The sequence below is a fragment of the Furipterus horrens genome, unplaced genomic scaffold (assembly GCF_987537825.1).
Source record: "Furipterus horrens unplaced genomic scaffold, mFurHor1.1.pri manual_scaffold_9, whole genome shotgun sequence".
Classification (NCBI taxonomy): Eukaryota; Metazoa; Chordata; class Mammalia; order Chiroptera; family Furipteridae; genus Furipterus; species Furipterus horrens.
The window spans coordinates 13,383,282-13,405,687 of record NW_028327179.1 but is presented as its reverse complement, the minus strand read 5'-3'; the positions used below and the strand labels follow the sequence as shown (position 1 = coordinate 13,405,687).

The 22,406-nt window shown below is 41.6% G+C and overlaps 1 long non-coding RNA gene across 2 annotated transcripts; it reads left to right on the top strand.

Annotated features, from left to right (window-relative positions):
• The first annotated feature begins 3,961 nt into the window (after positions 1 to 3,961).
• Positions 3,962 to 19,034, top strand: LOC150001317 (uncharacterized). 2 transcript variants are annotated; one of them, XR_016513182.1, is made up of 4 exons: positions 3,962 to 4,030; positions 10,199 to 10,457; positions 16,304 to 16,384; positions 18,484 to 19,034. It is a non-coding gene; the product is annotated as an uncharacterized LOC150001317 (long non-coding RNA). The 2 variants fall into 2 exon arrangements; XR_016513183.1 differs by lacking the exon at positions 10,199 to 10,457.
• Positions 19,035 to 22,406: the final 3,372 nt, after the last annotated feature.

The window sequence follows — 22,406 nt, the reverse complement described above, 5'->3', positions numbered from 1 at the left end:
TTCAGCCTTTTCCCCTTTCCCTGCGTAATTATTCTCATCCACCACTGATTACAGTTTATAATAGCCATAATTCTCTCCGAATCAATCATTACTTTACTTTACCACAGGGTTACCAGTGGAAGCATGAGGGAATGCAGACACCCGCGGCTGGGTTTTATTTTTTGGAAATTGCCTGCTTTCGTCTGGATCTCATTTAATCATCTGGATGTTCAAAGAAAAGCAAAGATTTTAATTCAAAGGCATTTTTTTTCTACTTGCCCTTATCTCCCCTTCTTATTTTTTTTTTTTAAGAGGAAATGATGGCTGGTTAAATTAAGCTAATATTGTGCAAAATCTGCCAGTGATGTTGCTCCGAGTGATTGGTAGGGACACAGTCGGGACTCTTGTCATGACTCCATATGCTTCTTTGGCATTTACCTCCCTGAGTGTCCATCCAGCCATCCCGTGTGATCTCCCTTCATGGACTGATTAAGGCAAAAAAGTTCCTGTCAGAATTTTTTCTTATACATTCTAAAGAGGTGTGACAATCAGTCATTTACACCTCAGTGAGAATTTAAGGCAATTCACTTGTATTCATTATTTATTACATGTATTATGTTCAATACATTGTGCCAGTGCTTCGGTGAGTAAGAAAAAGAAAAAATGATCTGTCCTTGCACCCTGGAGGTCACATGGTGGGTGGAAATGATAGGAAGAGAGACATATAAATAACTATTTCAGCGTGCATCACACGTACATTGGATTACTGGGTCACAAAGCGCAGCTGGAGAATGAGAAGAGGAGGCTATTTATGTACTAGGGATCCTGGAATTCCTAAAGGAAATGTGATTGGAGCTGAACCTTGGAGGAGGGGAAGGGCTTGGCCAAGCAGTTATTCCAGGACAGGCAGCAGAAATCCCTCACAAAGACCTGGCAGGGGAAGAGAGGATGAGGGAGACCAAGGCCGGGCAGGAAAGGCCAGGGAAAGTGGGGTGACCCAGGGCCACGGGGCGGGTTGAACGCCAGCAGGCTAAAGCCCATGCCGGCTGCAGCGGCGGGTGACACCCGGAGAACTCTGTAGAACTAGACATGATCTTCTCAGGCAGTTCTAGAAATGCGGAGGTGGGACTGACAAGCACAGAAGGACAGGGCAAAACCACACCACTCCAGATCTATGATTGGAAATGCGGTCATGTGACTAGAAAATTGAGACCTCCTAGTTGTAATGATGAGAGGAGTGGTTTTATAATATTGGGCCCTGACCAAAAAAAAAAAAAAAAAGTCTTTTCAAACCCAAACAAAACCAGGTTGAAGTAAGAACAGAAGAAGTTTTAAAAAGCTTTAAATGTTAATGTAGTACCTTGGAAGTACTGGATTAACATCAGCAGCAAATGTTCTGAGGCCTGTTTGCGCAAAGGAAGAGTTGTGTCCATGGTAGGAATGGGGGCTGCACCTTCGACCCCGCATCTCTCCTCACCAGTATGTGGTTGGTTTCGGGGGAACCTACGAGCTCTCCTAAGGCCCCTTTCACCCTCATTTGCCATGCTCCCCATATATGAGACACTAAATAATTTATGCAGCAAAACCCCAGGGGTCTGCAGTCTGGGGAAAAATGTTCCAGGTAGTTGCTAATCTGGAAGTTATTTTCTTTTCCCAAACAACCAGGGTGGTCCGTATCAGTGGTTTCCAGCCTTTTTATTTCATAAGCCAGTAAAATTAATTTTTTTTAAAAAATCTGGGTGGTAATGGGGGAGGAAACATGGGTTTGCCTATTTTTTATTTTGCCAAGTCAAGGCATAAAAATATAACTACTCACATCTATTCTCTCCATAGTTTCTCTCTCTCTCTCTCTCTCTCTCTCTCTCTCTCTCTCACACACACACACACACACACACACACACACACAGACACATCTTGATACCAAAAACAAGCAAACCATAATCTCAGCGTAGAGGATAGTCCTTGCAATGAAAAGCTTTATTGAAAAACAAAACAAAAAACATCACTTCATTGTTCTTTTCTCACTTTGCACAAATATGGTCAAAGATTTTTTTTTTTTTTTTGAAAGGAATGTACCCCTTGAGAATTCTGATCTGCTTGGGTCCTCTCTCTACCTCTGGAAGATAGCTCAGAGAGACATAATTCTGAGGTCGCTCTATGGACATGTGTTAAAAGAAATGGAAGAAACCACCTTGTTTTCCAGCATTGTCCAAATTAATCAGGAAGCAAATCAGGACTGCAGTCTCAACACAAGCTCATGTGTGAGGTTCGGAAACAGCAGGAGACAGAGGCTGAGAAGTCTGTCTTTTCAATTAACCTCCCAGTCTCATGATGGAGCCTGGTATGGCCCAGCCTGTCAGGCTCTCTGTGGACGAGGGGCTTTAGGGCACACAAGACCAGCCAGGACCACAGAATGAGGACAAGGAAGTGTTAAAAGGTTGGAAGAGAACCTGGCCAGAGACATCGCTGTTTTATGTCCCTCCTGGCTCAGGTTTTCATTAACTCCCCAGAGTGCAGGCAGAGGGAAAGGAAGGATTGATGGCTAATAATAATTATTACTAAATGCCTACCCTGAGCCTATTCCAAACTACATATATACAGGGGTGGGCAAAAGTAGATTTACAGTTGTGATTACGTGAAACTGAGTTTATTCCTGTATTATTATTTATTAATTATTGTATTATTTATTGCTTAACAACTGTAAACCTACTTTTTCTCACCCCTGTAAATACTGAGCAGCTACTATGTTCTACACCAAAACCTATATCTACACAATCTCTTTTAAGTCTCAAGAAAAGTTTATGAAATAGGTTTTTAACACAATTTCTTTTTAGTTGGAGACATCAAGTCTGAGAGGTTAAGTCCTTTGCCGTCAAAATGACCAGTGTGCTCAAAGTGTATTCTATTATCTGAACTTGGCTATCCACCAGGGTTTTAGTATGTTACATGCCCCAGACCATCTTCCTTCTCTTACATAGCTGCCCCTGGAATAAGATGTGATAAACTAATTCTTACTAAAATGTTAATGACTGATGTAGTCTACTTAGTTCTTTCCAAGTGGAACACATTGCGACAGGGCAACATTTACTTAATCCAAAAGAAGGTGGCTTTACAGTGAACGTGGAGGCATGAGCAGCAAGCAAAGTGTGGGGTATCCAGGGTGAGAGCAGGCTTCTAGGCCCCCTCAAATAACAGCCTCCTCTGGCAGCTGGCCATATGTTTGTCATTTAAAGAGCAAATAATGCCATCAGCAAACAAGTCTTTGAACCTGTAAAAGCATGTATTAAAAAGTCAACCAACCAAATAAATGAAAAACCCAAGGATGTCATTTGAATTCCTATTCAGGTTGTTCAAAGATGGAAAGATAAATTCAGGGTGCTTCAGTAAACCTGGCAGATAAACAAGGGACTTATTCAGCATTACTGCTATGAGAAGAAAAGAGGAAAAGTGAATTGCAATTAAGAAGGATCTAAGCATAAAATCTTTGGTGTCCCCCAAAATACATGTGAAATGTTTAATGCAGAAACGACGCAAAGTGCCCTGTGGAGAGGGCGTGGGTGCTGAAACACAGCCCACCTTCCCCTCACCAATCCCTGGGTGCTGGTACACAGGTACGTTCACTCCAAGGGGGCTCCTTGTTCTAAAATGTCCATCCGGATGAACGCTGCTTCCTAATGGGTCTGCCAGGGAGCCCTCTCCTAATTTTCACAAAGATTTCTTATAAGCCAGTGGCAGCCTTGGACCCAGTCCCATTCATCTGTGGTCTGTATGCAAAAAGTTTAAAAACAAGAATAGCCAAAGGAAGCAGAATCTCATAGAAATTCAGACCTCGACCCAACAAAGAATTCACCCCCCAACAACAACAACAACAAGAACAAAAAAAAAAGCAAGCAAAGGAATCATGATTGGTAAGAGGATCACATTTACTGGGTCTCTAAAAATTTTCCATGGTATCAGGCCATCCATTACTGGTCAACCCCAGCCTGGAACAGACTGAAAAGAAGTGACCTCTCTCCTTCCTGCAAGGATCCACCTGTAATTTGGGACCAAGGTAAGAGAAACCAGAGCATAAGGCTGAAGGGGTATCCCTTGAAATCTACGAGCCAAAGAAGTCGCCCTTTTTAATTTTGCTAATTTAATGTGAAAGTGAAATAGATTTCTTTGCAACCTTGACAGCTAGCTTTCTGGGAAGGTGTCTAATATTGGACATAAAATGGAGACAGGAATCGATGAGACTCATTAATATTCATAGACAGCAGATTAAGGTTGGTGGAAAAAATTATTTATGAAACGGGTATTGTCTTCCTTTCCCCAAAGGGTTTTGTTTGGAGAGATAGAATTGGGTGGCAGCGTTATAGCAGATTAGGGATGAATTTGCAGATTTCTGGTTTAGATCCCAAAGAAAAGAACCAAAAGTGCTTGCAAGCAAAAAAAAAAAAAGTGCTGGGCTGAGAACAGGAGGTGTAATGAGGTTCCGACACCAGGGCCATGATGGAGAGCACTTGGAAGGAACTGAAAGGATGGGTTGAGAGTGTGGTTATGTAACAAAGGAACAGGCTGGAAGCAAAACTGGGCGTAGCTGAGGTCCAGAAAGGTGGGGGGACACACCACGGAGGACTCCTGTTCTACTTATGTATGCAGGGATGGGCGATAGCATACCCTTGAAGAATATAATATATCATTTAGAATTTTTCTCACATTAAATTTGTATTTGTTGTGCTGGCTAAGGAGCCTGTGTGTTATTTCTGACTGGTTAGTATGTGCTGTTTTATAATCTAATAAAGACGAGAGTGAAAGTCATGGAGTGAAGAAGTCATCGCAGATCCTCAAATAAACTCTATTAACAAGATTCTATCCTTACACATTCTGAGGATTTATTGCCAGTCCCTTATCTCCATGAGCCCTTTCCTCCTTTATCTTTCCTACCCTTTACAGGCTTGGGGAAATAAGCTGTTCTGATGTGGTGGAATTTTAAAGTGACAGACAAAAAAAAGTTATTTTTTTCTTTTCCAGAATTAAGCATTGAGAGTAGCAGAGTGAGCCCCCCCCAGAATAAGGCCTTAAGCTGTTCCCTGGGATGTATAAATGCCATGGATTTTTAAAAAGTAGTTTTCTGTTTATTGCGTTTTTAAAAATTCAGTTCCCTGTGCATGGACCCAGTTCATTATAATTTGGTTGGTTGTTGTAATGTTGTAAATATAATTGGAGAGGAGAAAGTAGTATTCCATTTTAGATCACCTACTCACAAGGCTTAATCACATGAGATTGCCAGACCAATTTAAAAAAAAAATTTTTTTTTGGTAGATATAAACAGATGGAATAAAAAAATATGTTCTCAGGAATTTGGCCGGTCTTTGAGGACAGGAGCCCTGGCACTGAGTCTAATCAGAGCTTCATGCAAAACAACATGGCAGGGGCTAAAGGAGGAGCCAACAGGGTCTCAAAGCTGAAAGGATCCTTAGCTACAGTCCACCCTAACCGCTTCATTCTGAAAGTGTAGGAACTAAGACTTTACCCAGCCACATGGGTAAAGAATACGTGGTACATCCAATCCAATGGAACATTATTCAATTATCAAAAGGAGTGAAGCTTGTTATGTGTTACAATACGGATGAACCTTGCAAACATTATGCCAAGTGAAAGACTCCAGACACAAAAGTTCCATGTATAAGAAATGCCCAGAAAAAGCACTTGCCTAGAGACAGAAAGCAGACTAGCGGTTGCCGGGAACCGAGAGGAAGGGGAATGGCAGTGAGTACTAATAGGTGAGGGGTATTTGGGGGGAATGATAAAAGTATTCTGGAATTAGATAGTGGTGATGGTTGTAGAAACCTGTTAATATGCTAAAAAGCCACTGAATTGTACACTTTTATAATAGTGAGTTTTATGTCAATTTTTAAAATTGAAAAAAAAAAGGCAAAAAATAAATAAAAGGAGGTAGGGCTATGGGGAACTTGACAAAGTCATTTAGCAAAGGCCATAACCAGGCCTCCTCCTCTGAAGAGAACGCCCTTTCCACTCACAGAGCCTCTTCTAAGAATCACATTTTTAAGAACATACATGGAAAGACAAAGAAAACCCATTACATTAAAATGCAGTTATCAAAATACTTTTTAAAAATGAAATTTGTGATCTAATAATCTATGTGCTTCTATAATAGCACATTAAATGACTAGCAGCTGTCTGACAACTACTGTAATTTCAAAGTCCTGATGAACATATGTGATTTTACCAAATGTCTGCAAGAACTATAATGTGACATGAAGTCTGTGATTTCTATTAATGACAAAAATCACAGATACTAACAATGGTTTGTTGCCAACACTTATAATAGAAGGAACTGCTAAATTTCAGTTGGAAAGTGGTGAAGATAGAAATATGTATTTTTTCACATTCAAGATTATAGACCCTCAAATTCTTATGCATGGGCTACTTGGGGTTCATAGATCCAAAGTTTAAGAATCCCTACATTGTACCACTGTGCATCCAGGAAAAACTGCCAAGACCTCCAAATGTTTAACAAGTCATTATCACTTCATTACTTAGGGAGGATGGTTTCCAAGCACAATAGCTAGCAAATAGCAAGAGTAGCACCTAAGTAGACTTCTTGTCATTCTATGAGAAGCTCACAATAAACTACCCGAATTAGTGGATAAGTCCCCTAAATGCAGATAGGTTTCATTGTGTCTCTGTCAACTGCAATCTGGTTGTAGGAGATGCTAGTGTGCTGCCTTGGGAACAATTTTGAGGTTCTTTCTCCTGCTGGGGGTGATGGGGACTTCCAGATAGATCTGTGTGGTTACTGATGTCTGCTCCTGAGCCTGGTAGGGGAGGAGTGGTGGCCATCTCATCCCAATGACTCCCATCCCTAAACACTTAGCACTCCTATTCAGCCTGTCAATGCCATCTGTGGCCATCAGGTGCCTTGGCTTAGCAACTCAGTCCAGGTGAGAAAATTCTACAACAAATGGGTGATGTTAGCACATAAGGTAAATTAGCCAATGCAGGCTTCCAGTGTGGCTTTTCCTTTTGAAAACAAATCCTATCACTTATTAGTTTTGCAATAATGAGCTACCCATGAAATTCAGTTTATTAAGAAGCTATCATTTGGAAAAAGATATTAACATATAGAACTACCTCAGAAACACGATATCGTGTTGTTTAAAAAACAGTTAAGCTCTGCTTTTTAATTTACTCAAGTCCTGCAGGTGCTCTCAGCATCAGTCGAAACTCACAGCGAAAGTTCCAGAAACACCACCATCGCAGGTTTTGATCTGCTCAGAGCTACAAGGCAAACTGACTCCTCACCTCTGCGGCTTTCACTGCGAGGCGCCAGGGAGTGGTACCTTACCATGAAGTCGGGTTTCAGGTCTCTGACCGCAGGTGGCTGCCCGCTCATCCTGGCCATTTGCCTCCCGTTAGTCGGCGAAAATAACTACCCAACCCAGACAAGCAAGAAAATGCGGCTTCTGGACTTTCATTCTCTAAGCTACCCCCCTCCCTATTCAACATAGATGATGCAGATGTGATGTGTATGATCTGTGTGTGTGGACATAGACTCACAAGTGATGTGTATGACTCTCCTGGGACTAGGCATCACATAGCCCAGCCCCCAACCCTGCCCCACACTCTTCTTGACTGACAGCTATGGCAGCCTCACTGGGGACAGCCAGCTAGACAGTGGGGCCAGCCCCATAAACAAATGGCTTATCTTAGCTGCAGTTAGTTCTCCTGCACAAAAATCTTCCCTCTCAGTGTGGCAGGGTCCCAGCATAGGGAAGAGAACGCTGATCACCCTCCTGCTCTCGGCTCTGAGGGAATTGCCACGGTGACTTCCCACGGTCAGCCGCCATGTCCTGGAACTCTGGCGAGTCTGAGCCTCCTGAGACTCCAGGCTGGCGAGCCTGACTTGGGAATCTGCGAACCTGTCTGTGGGGTGCAGGAAGTGCGGTGGTGTGCAAAGCGTGGGGCCCCTTGCCCCAGTCCAGAAAAGTGAAATGAGCTCAAAACAATCAGCCAAAGGGATCAGCTGCCTGTTTCCGGGTCACAGCTCCCAGTAAAAACCACAGCAAAACGTGAAGGAGCCAGGCAGCTCAGAAAAACGCAGACAGTCCAGGCTGTTCACATTTCCTCCGTCTCAAATCTTTCACGGCGCCTTTCCCAGGGCTGCCATTCATGCAAGCAGAGGACCTGCTGGGCCGTGGGAATGGCCTTGGCTTCGGAATGAGAAGGCCTGGGTCGAGTCCTGGCTCCTGCACTCGCTGGTGGTGTGACCTTGACCAAGTGCTGGGCAGAGCAAGCTCATGGAACCAAAGTGCCCCCCACTGACAAACAGAGGGTCATTAGAATGTCTTGAGCTCTGCAGTGCTTATAGGGTCCCAGCAGCACCACGCAGACATGACAGCCACTTCCGGGCGGCGGTTGGACTTTTCCTTTCTCTCCGTAATTCAAAGCCCATGAGCCCCCTGAGGGAGGCCCTCTCTCTGCAGCTCTCCTGCCTCACCGTTCCAGCATTTGCTGGGGCCACCCAAGGCCCAGCGGAGTGGGGTGCTCTGCGGGGTGAGGGGAGGATGAGGTTGCGATGCCTGCATCTCGGCCCTGCAGATGGGTCAGGCAGCTGAAATTAATGACATTCTGAGCCACTGCAGCGCTCATCTGCTTAACAATCCAATTTCTAGGACGTTTTAGAAGTTGTTAGCTGGCTGCCAAAAATGAGGATCATTAAAAATAGATTCACAGCTGTTCAGGAAGCCAGAGGTATAATTTTACCTTCATTATGCCTTATTGCAGATGTTATTGATTCAATCTCATTGCATTTTACTGTGTAATATCAATCCGTGCTGTCTTTGACTTGGAAATCGAGAACTGTATTTATTCTTCTTAGTCTCATCGCAGAAGAGAGGCTGAGACTGATGGTCACAATGCCACCAAGGCGGTGGTGCCATCCATGCCTAATTGTGGGGGTGCAGAGCAGATTTAGCAGAGCTGACGTAGGGGAAAATAATCTAAAAAATGGGGTGACTGTGGCTTTTAAAGTGTGTCTGTGCACACAAATGATTGAAGAAAGCCCATCAAAAGGACCCTTGGTTGTGCTTACGTGTCACTAAAAAGTTGGTTCAATGAATCTTTCATTTTTCTGTCAATTCTCTTTTATTCTGACATTTCCACACTGAAAATTGCTAAAATAGAATATAATCTGAAATAAATTTGGACGCGTTAGGATATTGTTTTCCAAGATGTATTCCTCAGAACATTTGTTTTGAGATACTCTATGATATTTTTTTAAGTTTCTGAATTCAACAGTTTTGGGGAACTCTATATGATAAATCCTCCTTTTAAGGAGTTACAAGGCAGGGTAGCATATAATTTTTTTAATGCTCACCCAAGGATACGTTTTTATATTGATTTGAGAGAGAAAGGAAGGGGGCAGGGAGAGAGAGAGAGAGATGTTGAGAGAGAGAGACATCGATTGGTTGCCTCCTATATGCACCCCAACCAGGGATCAAATCCGCAACCTAGGTGTGTACCCTAACCGGGAAATCGAACCTGCAAACTTTTGGTCTATGGGACGGTGCTTCGACCAACTGAGCCACCCAGCCAGGACAGGATATGGTAGCATTTTAAAGGCACCAAGCAGGAAAGAAACTTGGCTGACTTTGTTTAATCCATCATTTTCCAAACTAATCTGATGCAAAACCTTTATTCACCCCATCCATCAATGCCCCTCAGGGCCTGGGAATCACGGCTTTAAGGCAGACCTAGAGGAGGGGAGGCCAGCACATCCCTAGGGCGTCCACACCTTTGACGTTGCCCACAAGGCCCTCGGTGGCCCTGAAGGAGCCAATGCTGACTCACGAAGGTTTGGTTCTCTTGCGCCTGAGTGGCAGCTGCTTTTACCTTTTCTCCCTTCCCTTTGTTTCACTGCCTCAGCTGCCACACTCCGATTCTATCTCACTCTCTCCACTTCCTGCCTCCCCACAGCCCCCCACAAGCCTGCCCGGGGCTCCACCCGCCACATCACCAGGCCCATCCCTCTGAAGCGCAGTGGGGCTCAGGGAGGCCCGTGCCTACCCTGTTTTCACAAGATTCGGCTTCGTCAATTACGTAGCTACGTACTAGTGAGCAAATTTGTTTATACAATGTACTCGAAAGCCTGTATGACATAAGGTACACAGTTATTCCAAGCCTGTGATATTTTTGGTAATGCTTTGATTTGTAGCCTTCGGCAAGTCACTTCGCCACTGGGTCTTGGCGCACCGGGGACAGAGCCTGCACGGAGATGCACAGTTGCCTCTGTCTGTGTTTCTACAATCTGAGAAAGGAGCCCCGTAACGCCAACACGGCATTGGATGGGGTCCCGTGTGCGTCTTTTGATTTGATAAGCTCCACTAGAGCGGACGTCACCCTTCATGGACATCATCAAGGATGGCATGGCCTAAGGACTTTCATTCCATTTCTGCCCACTGCCTCACAGACTTGTAGGTATTACTAGCTTCCAGGCTGATAAAGGTCTAGGGGAACCCAATGTATTCATGCTTATGCCAGTTATCTCATAGAAAATATAACACCTTGGATTGTGATGTCTAATGTTTGCTACTAGTTGACAGAGAATGTTCACAATTTCATTATTTCTTCCCCTTTCTCTCCCTACCTCTTCCCTACCCCAACTTCACAGATTTCCCTACAACCCAGTCAGTCGCCAGGGGTGACTTAATATCATTTCTGAGGCTGACAACTATGGGCAAAAGCCTGGGCAGAGTTTAGGGCCAAGGGTACAGACCTGATTTCATTGGGCACTTTTTCTCCATTATTCCTCACTCTCTGGTAACAAACAACGTCTGCCCCCCTCAACCGATTGCCTGGCCTTTTACTCCTCTACATACCCATCATGGTGTCCAGCCTGGAACTCAATGCCTCCTTTCTAATTAATATATTAGCCCCTCCCAGCTGGTAAAGGATGGAGCCAGAGTTGGGTTCCAAGTTTCCCAAGAGGCAGATCCCGTATGCTGAACAAGTCCCATTCCATGCATGTGATTCTGCCAGACCAGTCAGCTTATTCCTACAAGATTCTTAAGAATTTCAGTTGAGTGACATTGCCTGAAAAGCTAGGTGGGGCTCACCACTGCATACGATGTGCTACTGAGAATTATCCAGATTTTAAAAAATTACAGCTTAGGCCTAATGTTCAAGAATTGTGTTTCAGGCAGGCAGGGGAGCACAACTGTGTCTATATACTCATAAGATCCCAGCTGCTCAAATTTGAAAAAGAGCTTTGAAAATATTCAGAGAAATGTTCTTATTTTTATAATTAGGGTTTCTAACTCCAGAGAGGCGTATAACTCAGACATACAGCTAATTAGCTTAATAATGCTGGAGAAACTCCTCTTTACATAAATAGAACTAGGAGAATTCATTTTCATTTTCTTCATTAATACCTATTTTTGCTTCCAGTGTTTGAGTTGTGTTACATTTTTGTGGCTCATTTGGAACTAAAAATTATGTGTCTTTTAAAGTCAAACTAAAATGAAATCTTTAACAAAACTAGAATCTGAGAAAATGATAGACCAAAAAGGAAAATTGAGTCTGGATTCATAATTGATGGTCCTGAAAAATTACTGCAAAAGTGAAATATAATTAACCTGTATATTATTTTAAAAAGATATTAACATGAATAACTAGTTCTGCTTCTTTTAGCATACTTTTATAAAGGCATAATGGCATACCTAGACATGTTGAGACATGACTAAAGCTAATCCATTAACATTGCTACTAAACAAAGGAATATAAGAAATTAAAAACAGACATGAAGAAAAACTAGCGGAGGGGCGCCATCTAGTGTCGTTTATCTGAAAAAGCAGCTGGCACTTCCTGCGCCCTCCTGTGGTAGAATTGAGCTTTCCGCATAGGCAAAGAGCACTAATCCTTAGATTGTTCGGTTTCTTTTCTCCTCTCTGAATGGGAGATGGAAAGAGACAGCATCTCAGCATATTTTCCAAGCAATAAATTTTACATACTTTCATACTTTCTATACTTTCACAAAGTCTAGGAAAAATGTTCACTTTTATAAATTTTCCATACTTTCCCTGTATTTAAAACAGAACAACTACAAAGATCCAATTTCCCATTGATCACACAATAGTCTTCCTTCGGACATAATTTCAAGAGAACCCTGACCATTAACCTTTAAGGGATGAGGGATGTGAAAAATCGAAGCCTCTCTGTCCCCAGGAAGTTCTTGTTCAGTATGAAGTTTTATGAATATGGTTCCTGTTTCAACATTTTAGTAATATTTCAAAGCCAAAACAAAGTTTAATTTTTAAAAAACTAATTTATAAGTAAATGTGATAGGATTTAAGCTAGAAATGAGTGTCCCCTCCCCTGTTCCTCAGTTTACCCATATGAAGTATTGAGGTTACTCTAACTCCAGTCTACTTACCTTCTTTTGGGGGTAGAGAGGAGTTGCCTTTGGCAAGATCAAATGAGATTAATGCCCATGGATGCTATTGGAGAGTACGAAGTATATGCCTTAGACAAAATTGAGGTAATTCTTCATTAAGAATTAGAAATTCTAGTGTCGATGCTTAACATCAGCACTGACTCTGAGGAGAGAATAAATCAGTGAACGGGGAAACCAGAAGACCTGGACTAGTCTCAAGGATAAGTCATTTCAATCTGAATATTGGCTCTTTTATTCTATAAACTGAGGATAGTTTGGACTAGATGATCCATAGGGCCTGTCCTGGCTAGAATATCCTACGCCTAGATAATGCAATTGAATTCTCGCTGCCACTGTCCCAGCACAGGCCCTCATTACCTCTTATCTGGACTATTGCAAAAGCTTCCTAACACATCTCTCCCAGCTCCAATCCATCCAGCAGAGTAATCAAGGGAGATGGGTATTTACAGCATAAATCTTCCTAAATTGAAAGTCCAGTCATTCCATTCCCTTGCCTAGAGGCCTGAAATGGCTCCCCATGGCATTTTTCAGGGCAACCAACATTTATTGGTATTTGCTCTGTGCCAGACAATATAACTGGTGCTTCTGTGCCCAGTGTCATTACATCCAATTCAGTGACACATGAGATAGGCAAGACATGCCCTGTTTTCAGGGAGGAGAAAACTGAAGCTTCTAGAGTTTAGGGAACTGCTTAAAGTTCCAGGGAAGGAACGAAGAGCATGGGATGTGAATCGGGGTCTCTGATTCCAAAATTCATGGTCCTTGTGAGTGGTTAAGGGTTAGACTTTGGAGCCAGAAATACGTTGGAATCCAAGCTCTGCCAAACATTGTTACATATTGTATAAGATTGGAAAGTTTCCTGACCACTCTATGCCTCAGTTTCCTCATCTGTAAAGTGGGGAGATTGGGTTACTACATGGTAAGCATTGGGACAGCACTTGACCCAGGGTGCTTGGGAACTGTTTTATGTTACTATTACAACATTTTCTCACTGAATTAATCAAAAGTTCTTCCCTTAACATTCAAGGTGCTTCTGAACTTTGCTCCAACTGGCATTATGTCTTCTTGTTTGCTGCTCAGCCAAAGTACAATCCTGTATTGCCCCAATCCCTCCCCAAATATTTGCAAGGGTGTTGTGCTTCCCTCCACGTCTCCACTTTTGCTGCAGCTGGTGTTCTCTCTACCGACCCCTAGCGGTCAGCGCCGTGACGGGCATATGGCAGCGTGCAAGGAGCAAAGATAGAAATAAATAATATTAGGTATTATCAGTATTGTGGTTTTCAATGGTATTATTAATAATACCCTTCCAACCTCAATCTCAAAAGCCACTTCCTTCACAAAGCTTTTCCCAGTCCCCACATCGTCCTCCTGTGAGCTCCCTCCACCACTTGCTCTGTCTACCCTGACCACTTCCACACTCAGGCTCTGCTAGCCAATATAGCGGCCACCGGCCACATATAGCTACTGGGCACTTGAAATTGGCTAGTCAAAACTGAGGTCTGCTGTAGGTGTAAGATACATCCGTATTCCAAAGGCTTTGCATAATTAAAAAAGTTCAAAATATTATTAATATTTTAATTTTTATTGATTGCATGTTGGAATGTTTGAATATATTAGGTTACAAATGTTACTCTTTTTACTTCTAATTTAAAATTTTGTGTGTGATTTTTGTTACATTCCTACCAGAGAGCACTATTCTAAGGGAAAGTTATTTTTAACAATTTTCTGATTATAAAATATGTTTATTTACAGTAAAAGCTGAGAAAATATAGAATAGCACAGGGTAGAACAGGAAAATTATTTCTTCCCACCACTCAGAAACACTGATGTAGACCTTCTAGGGTTTTTATTTATAAATATACATTTTTGACAAAATATAGCTTCTGACAAAGCAGGGATTTTAATCTAAATGTTTTGTCATCTGCCTCTTTTATTTAACATAGCATAAATTTTTTCTACTTCATTAAGTATTCTTCTACAGCTTTATTTTTAATGTCTGCATAACTCTCTGGTTTATGGATGTGCTATATTTCATTTAAGCAATCTGTAACTGTGCCAGAGATCAGCTAGGTGCTCACCAATCCGTTTCCTCTTCTTGAGCATAGTGGAAAATTAAATTTCCCAGCATCCCTTGCAGATAGATGTGACCACATGACCATGTTCTAATCAGTAGAATATGGTCGGAATGATGTAAGTGGTATCCAGCTAGTACTAGACATTTGGATTACTTTGCTTTTTTGTTATTATAATCTCTCTTTTTAGGATAAAGTTCTCGATGTAGACTTTCAGGGTTAAAGGTATGTACATTTTATGACTTGGAAACTATCATCAAAATCCCCTTCAGACTATCTGCATTTCTTACTAGATGGGAAACCATTGGGGGAATTTCACTTCGATCACTTCTAAGTAACTTATAGGTAATAGGTACATGTTAAATATTAAGCAAATTAATTATTCAGCTCATAGTACATATGCACAAGGAAATACTGTCGCTTTCAAAACCATGACTTTGAATTGTAGAAACTGCATGAATTGTATAGGTGCTTTCAAGAAATAAGGATTATAGAAAAATGGCAGCAAGTAACATTGGTGTGCTTGGCTGGAAACTTGTTTAAAAGAAGATATATTTATTCTAATTGTCATGGTAAAGCTCTGGGTAGAGTCAGCCAGCTTGGGTCATGTGTACCTCCCAAACAGTGGGTTGCTGATATGCATGCAGTTGGCCAATTACAGTTGTATTTTGTATCTTTTTGTTTCTCCATGGATTCTCTGTATGAATCTCATTGCATACGTTTGGTCCTTTAGGAGAAACAAATGTTAGATTTGGAAGGAGTGAAGATAAAACTAAATGACCTTTAATATTTTTTTCCAAATCTAAAATTCCATATGAGAGGTTCTGCAAGAAAATGAATATGATTATCTGGTGCCTGGACCTATACTGAAAGAAATCACAGATCGGTCTGAAGGCCAAGTTTCATCCTATTGGGATTTTAGTTTTCTAGAAGCCCAAATAGTGACAATAGCTTATCTTTGTTTTCATCCACAAACCAGGGCTGTTTCTTCATGTTAAAAATAATTGAAATAGCTTCCACCCCTCGTTACCCAACAACCCAAAGTTATGTCCAAAATTCTTTCAGAAGAATATGGTTTCACTTTAAGTGGAGTTGAAGGTTTCAAGTCCTCAAGATTCTGAGAACAGGAAAAAAACCCAGATTCTAGTCTCCTGTAACAAGAAGATTCTCATGTAGGAAGAACTTCTGCTGAGTACAATAGAAAAAATGAAACAAAACACAGTACATTCCAAATGAATGGAGCCACCATGGCTCCTGATCTTAATTCTGGACATGTTATTAATGAATGAAGCACAATGACTACAGAGGAATAAGAAAGAATCCCATCATACTCTTTTTTAAAGGAAATTTGAGTTATAGACAAATGGATTCCAGAACACCTCAAGAAAACAGACCAGCTGAAAGATCAAAAGATTTAAAAAAATAAAAAGGTTACCTCTCTGTTTGATGCCAAACACCTTGTTGCTGGGTTTGTTTTCTTTAGCTATTTAGTGTCACGAAGACTCTTCATTATGGAAGATGAAGAAGGAAACAGTATCTTGTAACCAAATATCATGTCTCTTGAAAGAGTCAGGAAGAGATGGGCTTTGGGGGAGCAAAGCTGCTGACATAAACATTTCTTTGTTTTATTTGGACCTTTTCTATTCTCTTGGGTTTATATGATGACCTTTAAACTATAAACCCATCATCTTCTCAGGCTGGCCCGATGGCAGGGTTCTAGGTAAAAGGTGACATTCACTAACTTTTCTATGCAATTTTTTTTTTTTTTTTTTTTTTTTTTTTTTGGCCTTCTCAGGTTAAGGCCAAGGGTAAGAAAGGCCTCTCTGGTAGAAGAGATCTCAACAGATCAAAGTGCACTAGAGCTGAAACATGACAGGTGAGGAAAACGAAGCACAAAGAATTCTTTCTGAATTGGCTATCTCCCACCACCCCGCCTCTCCTCCCAGAATGGAAGTTCTAAGGATCCCGGAATCTTATTCTTCGGTATTTACAATATACCTGGCATATAGAGAGTGCTCAAAAAATATTTTTTTTAAAAGACAGAGGGAAAGAAGAGGAGAATTCATGGAACTCTTATTGGAGAAATGTTTAAAGAAAGAACAAAATTGCTCGTTCTCCCAACACCTGGGTGGTCAGTATTGACTAACACATATTAGATGCAGCACCCAAAATACACGACAAACGATGCAGAAGCAATGACAGAACAAGAGTTTCTAGTCAGAAAGCAAGTTTCTAACTTATGTCAGCTTATTCCCGAGGAACAGATCTCAAAAAAGGGCAGGAAAATACTAATTGGCAATAAAGTGAAGCATGTGCCTTTCATTAGCAGCGTGTTCTCTGCTGTTGGCATGAGCCATGTTCCCTATCTCTGTAGCAACTTGTGGAATGAGAACAGCTACCCAAGGTCCTATCAAATGACACACTCCAAGTGTTCTCTGCCGTCGAGTATACATTTTAAATAATATAGCAGTATGGAGACTTATTTAAATAATGAAAGCATTCAATGGATCCATTTTGCATGGTGTTAATCATGGGGAGGGTGGCTAAGAGTGGCTTGACTGGATGCCTGTGGGGACAAAGAATCAAGGCAAAGGAGAGTTCTTTTTTTATTGGAGAAAAGTTTTATCCACAAAAGTCACATTGCCTCTCTTATTGGTCACATCACTGGTGATTCTTCCTCCTTCATGGACGGTCACCCAGTGCGAGGCCCTTGGCGGATACTCAGTAGATACAGCATTTCTTATGTTTGAATAAAACCCTTCACCTCTGGGGTGAGCAGCTAGCCCCAAAATGCTTTCCCTATGCTCTGCCTTTGAGCTCATTGCCCTTCCGGGCGTCTTTCTTTGTCCCGGCCACCTTCGTTTTGGCTCTAGCTGTATAAGGTCCTTGGGAAAATGACTGCCCTAATCATAATCTTTAAGATCTCTACAGAAAGTGTCTATAACTGGAATTTCCTCATTACTTTAATGTCCTTCTAGTCATTGCTTCACGGGCCTATTATGTGTAAATTAGAAACACATTATTCCACCAGCAAAGCTTTTCTTTCAAATGTATAGAATTTTATAACCTGTCACAACCTATTAAATTCTGAACAGTTTGTACTGAAACTGACTTTCTTCTGTAAGAAGATGTCAAAGGATCTTAATTTCAGCTAATTCTGGCAACCAAAACGAGTCTCCTCTACTTAATAGCTGGCAGTGGTCTCCGCACTAAAATGCTTCCAGGAACAATTGGAAATTACTAAGATAATAGTGTGTTTCTTTAGATTAGTATCACCTCTGAAATGTGAAGCTTTTGCCAATTCAAAGCTCCTTTGCTGTCCTTCTAAAACTGAATTTCCTGAAAAGTTCTTAAATATTAAGAAGACTTGATGTAAATAGACAAGACAGCAAATAGGAAAGCTAATGGACAGACTGTGAGTGACCTGTAGAGAGTTCTAGAATTTCATGTGGGCTACTTCCAAATAAGTGAGAAGTCGGCAGGCATGAGTTTGGAGTTCTCTTTACTTTGTTCCTCTTTTCAGAGCCTGATTGTACTTTTGTTGCTATTGCTTTTGCACTTCATGGCCAGCAGCTGAGATATTTTCAGGGATGATATGTTTTGGGCAGAAAAAGCATCGCTTCCTTCCCAACCAGCTCGGGAAGTATGGTATGAACTCAGCACTGGGGTAAAGAGTGTGTGTTAGGCATCTAATCACTGACTTTGGATCTTAACTCAAATATCTAATGCCAAAGTGATGTTGGGCAAACCAAGAAAACTCTATGCTTGATGCTTGATAAACAGTAACTAATAATAGCTAATATTAATGAAATGCCACATGTGACAATAAGTGCTTTATGTGTGCTATCTTAGCCTATGATGCAGGTTGTATTATTATTCCCATTGTACAAAGAACAACCCTAAGGCTAAAGAGGGAGATTTAAGATCTGAATTCATGTCACTCTTCAAAATCTAATATTAAAATTTCTTTTTTAGAAAAGACCATCAATTTCTCCAGTATGAGTGGCCAGGATCACAAAAGGGACTCAAAGCCAGACGTTGGAACCTTCTTGTTGGTACTCCCAGGTGTCCTTCCATTTATGTTGCCTCAAAACTTTTGTTCTCCATTCAGTAGGGATGGTGTGTGTCTGAAGATACTCCTAAAGGAGGCGAGGCCTCATATTCAAGACACACATGTCATGGATTCTCAAGGCACTCCATTTTGGGATTGAACAGTACAAATCAGTGGGCTGTCTCAGCATTGTGACAGTGAAGTTTTAGACAAAGAATCAGTCCATTTCGGTGAATCCATCATTCCAGAGCCTTGACCCCGTCTACACAAATCAGTTGGTGGATGTTTTTACTTTTTTCTCAAAAATTTTTTATATTGCATGATTTTCCTTGCCTACTCTTCCTATTTCTACTTGATAAATCCTGCCTGAACAACTCTGAGCTTGTTATAAAAATAGTTCACCGATTATGGTTATGGTAATGCCAAATGTGGGTGTGCGTAAGTGTTAGTAATAAAAATAATTACACTTTACCTGAAATAATGGCATAAGTTTGCCATGCTTCATGGGCTATAATCCTTTTATTTGCTTCTCTCTGCATGTGAGTTTCAATAAAATTCATTCTCAATGATAAAATTCTCAAAAATGAAATGCTAAATTTTATTATTTTATGTGACCTGAGAAACTTGCACAATATCCCCTTTAGGATAGGTATAATTTGGATGTATCACACTTGAACAAGGCTGTCTTTTAGTCAAGTGACATTTGGGTTGCATTTGATAGGCATTCACTAAAACTAGATGAAAAGCAAAATGCACTTTTTCAGGAAAGTGTATTAAAAATAAGAACCAGAACCAGACAATCATATACTTTGCAAAGTGTTCCCCCTGATATTTCAAGTACCTACTTGGCACCACACGGAATTATTACGGTATTATCGACCGTAGTCCTCGTGCTCAGTTTAACATCCCTGGGACTACTTTGTAACTAGCAATCGTACTTTTCAATCTCTTTACCCTTTTCACCCGTTCTCCCAACCCAGCTTCCCCTTGGGAAACCGTCAGCCTGTTCTCTGTATGAGTCTGTTTCTATTTTGTTTCTTCATTTATTTTGTTCTTTAGATTCCACATATAAGTGAAATCATATGGTTTTTGTTTTTCTCTGTCTGACTTATTTTGTTTAACATAACGCCCTCTAGGTCCCTTTATGCTATTGCAAATGGTAAGATTTCATTTTTTTTTTATGGCTCAATAAGATTTCCAAGGATATGGTTGTCTAATTACTATGCTGTACACCTGAAACTAAAACAAAAATGATATTAAATAGAAACTCTAATTGAAGAATAAAGTTTACTCATCAGGGAAAAAAATAAGCACCAGGGCCAAAAGGATATGCCCATTAACCACAAAGTTGAATTAATAATTAATTAGAAGATTCTTTCACAAAGCGTTCTGGCTTATCATCTATCACTCTTTCATTTGTTGATTCATCCACTAATCCATTCCTTTAACATGAACTGAACATTATGATAAGCCAGGTGCCGGAGACACAGAGACAGGGCTCCAGGATCCTTGTTCTCAGGAGCTTCCTCTTCCCTCCCTTGCTATTCCTTCTTTCCGAGCATCTCTGCGTGTGTGCTGTGGAAGAGCTCCTAAAAATGCTTCCGCTGATAGGAGTGGGGTGCGAAGAAGCTATAAAGTGGTCACTCGCTCTTAACTGTGTTAAAGATTAACGTTGGAAACCCAAATTGGAGGCTGGGTTAAGATGAGTCTATGCAAGTATATGTCTGTGGAACGCACTACTCATCGACTTCAGGATAAACATAATTCAGAGCTTCAAAAACCACTTCCTTTGAATGATACTTAAGGCTCTCACAGAAGAAATCTCCTAACATATCTGTTGCGTTCAGCTCATTCCCCTGTCCAACTGCACGAATGGTGGTTCTACAAATTGCCACGCGCTCTCACAACAACCCAGATGGCTGGGTCAAGTCCAGATTTCGGGGCTTCATCCGCAGAGTTTCTGCTTCCTTAGGTTCAGGGAGGGAGCCTAGCAATTTGCATTTCTAGCAAGTCTTCAGGTGATGCTGGTGCTGGGACCACATTTTGAGAACCATTGTTTTAAATAAATGTTATTCAAAATGTCAACAGCAGATGTGAACTCTTTGTTACCCATCTGTGACAAGATAAGTACAGGAACTAAATAAAAGGAAGCTTTGGCAATCTTTTATAATTTGACATTGCCATGACATCCAAGTACATGATCAGTGGATATATTTCATTGAATAGGGCATGGATGAGCTCAGGACTGTCAGATTTGCATGAGGAGTGGCATGTGGTGTAAGCTACATTCTGGATATGTACAGGGGGCCCACATTTTATTCTGTGATAGATTGAAAGTATAAAGCGCTGGCCATTCACCCTACTTGAGAAGCACCACTCTCTAAACCATCATGCTATACACGATTTCATTTTAAAATACAGTTAACACCCAAACAACTCAGGGTCACTTCCTCTCACAGCACGAGGCAGGTGGGAGGAGGAAAGGGCCAGGTCTTGGCGTGGCACACTCTGCCCCCTAGAGGCCAAGGAAACAGACGGGGCTGTCGAGAGTGGCCCTGTGTCTGACACTGCAAATCGCTAGAGTGGGTCAGCCCCAGGGGGCCAAGGAGATGGGTTTTTTGGGGTTTTTTTGAGGCTGGAGGCCTGGCCAGGCAGATTTTAGGATGCACAGTCCAGTACAAGGGTCAAAGTGGGTAAGCAGGAAGGCTGGATGCTTCCCAGTAGGGTCATCTTGGGTCCTTCAACTGCAGGCAGCCAGGGAGACTTGAGACCCAATGTAGAAGGTTCTTAATTTCCATTACCTGAGCCTCAGGTCTGGGGAAATTGACTTTATCCCTGGGCTTAGATGCTTGGGTAAGACTAGGTCTACAGGGGGAGACCAGGAGCAGGCCCCACCATGGGTGTCCCCAGGAAGGCTGAACCAGGAAAAGGGAAAACAAACAAAAAATCCTCTTGATCTCAGCTATTGGGCTGGCATTTCCTTTTATCTCTTTAAACACTTTATTAAAGTTTCCAATTATCTGATTCCTAGTTGTCAGCTTTCAGCTGTGAGCCTTGAATTCTAAGATTCTCTTGGGCTGGCTCGTAGGAAGCCCATGTGAATAGGGCCTCCTCCTTGATTTCAAAGCCTGATGAATGTGCCTCAAATTGACTTTGCTAACTGTCTTTTCAAATGGCTCTCCTGATAGCTCTCTGGTTTTACTAGCAGTGATTTATTTTTTAATATTTTGTACTTCCAGCTCTGATCAATTCAGTGTTCCCTCTAAGCACTTGTACAAATTAGATTGCAGTTGGAAGAGGTTAGCATTTTTACATGTTCAGTATGTCAAGGCCTGATAAGCAGCCACTGCAGCTGTCTGCTTTTCTAGTCCCCACTAAAGTCTGCCCTTCTCTAAAGCCTTGCTTGACTGGAATCACCCCAAGAAGAGGTTTTCATGATCTTGTATCTAAAAATAGCCATCACCTTTGTTCTCGTGGCCTCCAGTCACTAATTTGAAAGAATGACTTTAAGTGCCCACCAGCTACCTCCTGGGGCCTCAGCCTTCAGGCCAGAGGACTAACTGCCCCAGCAATGCTGTATGCTGGCTGGGACCCAGTGACGCTACAGGCTTCTGATAAAGGTGTGAGTTTCAAGACGACCAGCGGAAAGCAATGCAACATGGCGGTATGCACAGCAAGACTGGGGCTTGAATCTTGTGGTATCATTTAGAATGTTTTTGATCCCAGTTACCAGGAAGACCAAGTAAAAGCGGTTTAACAACAAAGGAAGTTTAATGGCTTATTTGAACTACAGGCAGAGCAAGCTTCTGAGCTGGTTGTTCCAGGAGTTCAAGGATGCCAGTGGCTT